The sequence below is a fragment of the Phymastichus coffea genome, unplaced genomic scaffold (assembly GCF_024137745.1).
Source record: "Phymastichus coffea isolate CEN01 unplaced genomic scaffold, Cenicafe_Pcof_1.1 PCOF00019, whole genome shotgun sequence".
NCBI classification, from domain to species: Eukaryota; Metazoa; Arthropoda; class Insecta; order Hymenoptera; family Eulophidae; genus Phymastichus; species Phymastichus coffea.
Window position 1 is genome coordinate 332,168 of NW_026706830.1, and position 3,344 is coordinate 335,511.

General features: G+C 29.5%; 1 pseudogene; it reads left to right on the forward strand.

Moving 5' to 3' along the window:
- The first annotated feature begins 2,229 nt into the window (after nucleotides 1-2,229).
- LOC131675335 (trigger factor-like) lies at nucleotides 2,230-3,133 on the forward strand (annotated as a pseudogene).
- The last annotated feature ends 211 nt before the right edge of the window (nucleotides 3,134-3,344 follow it).

Genomic DNA, 3,344 nt, shown 5'->3' on the forward strand with positions numbered 1-3,344 from the left:
CAAATACATTGGAAGGTAATATAAAATATTGTACAATGCTCATTTAGGTAGTTGTAGTAATTTCACCATGAACTGGTCACTTATACTATAGATACGCCAAGATTGGCCAATTTACAGTGAAATTTATGTATTCCGTCGATCTTGGAATTATCGTAGCACGTGGAGATCGTCTAGCGAAAGCTTTTACGATACATTTTATTATCTACAAGCTTTAAATGTCGATAATAGAATTCGTTGTTCACTTTCAAAGTATATATTTTAATTTCAATTAATGTCTTATTATTGGTCAAGTGTAGTCTGTAAAATATCCATTTTTTAGTAGTTATAATATCTTCTTGATATAAGAAAGTCATGACTGAAAGCATCCATCAAATATTAATCATTTTAATCGATCTCGATTTTAATGAGCAAGTGGCTAACGTCGTTATGCCTCAGTGCCACCACTATAAATTCGTTCCAAGTCGACACTGCTATTCCAATTTCAGGAGCTAACACTACGATTTCAAACGTTTGTGATAATATTTCACTAAAAATTGATATTGCTACGTCAGCTGAAGATGAGACAACTATTTCACAACAGGTTCATACTGCTACTTCAGCACAAGTTGAAACTACTATTTTACCACACGTTGAAGCTGCTACGTCAACAAAAATTGACACTACCATTTCACCACTAGTTTATATTGCTACGTCACCACAAGTTGACACTACTATTGCACCACAAGTTCATGTTGCTACATAAGCAAAAGTTGATAATAGTATCACTTCTCCTGAAAATAGTATAAGTGTATTAAAGGAGAATCATTCAACGAATGTAAGTATTTAAAAAATTAAGAGAACGCTTAACGGGATAGCGTACTAATACTATACTTTCCTTAATTTTCAAAAGAGGATATCCACAAGGTTTAAATAGATATAATTTCAATGCAAATTACATAAATTTAAAGGTTCATCCTTGTTGTTTCCTGCTTTTCCCAAAATAATTTTTATATACTAATAAAAGCTCTTGATCGAAAGTAGACTATAAAATATGATTTATACGTTTATTAAGGTTTTCAAATGCATCAACACTCTCCTTATCGAAACAATTAATGTTTGTATATAGGTATGTATAATTATATATTAAATTTTTTTTATTGATTTGCAGATAATAGAAACTGAAAGGAACATCCAACATGATCGCGGATTATCTGACAAACAGAACGTGTCAACTTTAAATAACTCTACTACTATTATTGATAATTCTATCAATATTCCTAAAGATTGTTATAAAGAAAATAAGAAATTTCAAACGGAACCGAAAAAAACCGATCGGAAATCATGTAAAACTCTGGGAAATTTAAAAGATCAAAAACATAAAATAAAAGATAGAAAAAAGGACAAAAATGAATTAAAAACATTGAAAAACAAATTAAAAGTAGCAGAATCTAATTTGGCAGAAGCTTTGCAAACCATTGAATCATATCGAAATCTATTTATAATAAAACAAAAAGAGTTACAGAAGTGGCAGGATCTTAATGCTCAGTTGCAAGCTAAAATATATGAAAAGGTAGATGAATATGGTAAATATTTTACATTTTCTATAATTGTTGCTCCACTATCTTATATGATTTATGAAAGAATAATTTATTTTCCATATAATAGCTAGTCGAGATATTAATCCGTTTGAACAGATTGCCAAAGGAGATGCTGATGTAGGGTACCTACGAAAGAGTGATAATATGGTAGGTTCATGTTTTCCTTTTTCATTATATAGACTAGCTTAATAAGTAATTGTTATAGCCTTCATTATATGATAGGAATGTAACGGAGCAATTTAGACATTTGCTATGTGAATGGAGACAGATTCCATCTAGACACTACATCGATTTCTGAGTCCTTTTTTTGCATGAATTTCCGCATCGGTTTTATGGCTAGATTTTATGCGCAGAAAATCTACTCAAACAATCGCGAAAAATTACACTTTACCGTTAAATATTATGTAATTAAAAAATGCTATAATGAAAGTAAATTTTTCTATACATCGTTACATCGTATTTTCTTTCAATTATCTATTTCACACAGTAAAATATGTTATTCCAACTTAATCAAATGAAATCTTATATTCACTTTGTTTTAAAAATGTTATCATTTTATCGTAAAAGACATTTTAATAAGTTGCTTTACATACTTTCTTTTATTGCTAGATATGCGGAAATAGCGTTTATATATCAAAAACTGACTATGATAATGCCAAGAACAAACTGTATACATAAAGTAAAAAAAACAAAAAAGGCTTAGAATATTCTGGATTTGTACACCATATAGCTGAAACTATCTTTGGCACTGAAACATTGAAAAACAGCTCGGTTACTGGCAAACAATCTGGAAGGACTAAAGCTCCGGCAAAGCCAAAACTTGATCCCAAGTTGTTAGGAGCTGTTATAGGTAAATATCAAGTAAAATAAAATAAAAATTAACCTTTAGAAGTCCAGATTGATACATATTTATGTGGATCCTTCATGAATTTTGTATTATTCTCATGAAAATGGAGAACGTATATCAATGTAAATACAAATTATCCTAAGTAAATTTCGCAATTCGACTATTTTTTTTTTTTTAATTTACATCCCTTATATTTCTTATTAATGATTTCAAAAATGTCTGTGTGAGGTGACTGTGCGCACGCGTGTAATTATATACGTATTATATATTTATATTCTCTAACGTGTGATATATTATTGACCAACATTTATATACATTATATAATATATTGAACATAATATATATTACAGGTATTTTTAAATATTATTTGGCAATTGAAGTCAAATTGGATCCATTAAGAGTCGCGCAAGATGTTAAAGCTACAGGCGAGCATATCACTAGTAAAATAGCCGATATGAATCGCAAAAGTAAAAAGAAAATTTGCGATCCAGAAGGAGCAAGCGATAATGTACTTGAGGAGGTAGAGGCACAAGTAACTATCAATTTGGATAGTATAAATCAACCAGAATCAAGTTCAAAAAATGAGGAAGATGAAGGCAGCGATACTGATGATGATGAAAGCGACAATGATGATGATGATGATGGGGAAAACGGCAGTGATGATGAGGAGAATAGTGAAGACGAAATTGAATCTAATCATGATGAATAAAACTTAAGTATTATTTGTATTTATATAAGTAAGTTATGTACGTTTTCAAATTTTATTATATTATTGTATGACAGTAAGGATGTTTTATTTATAAATATAAAATAAATCATCACCTTAACCCTCTTTACTTTTTACATTTTTCCTCTTCCTTATTTCACAACTAATTACGAAAAATAATTAATTTGTAATTAACGAATACTTCTATACTAAT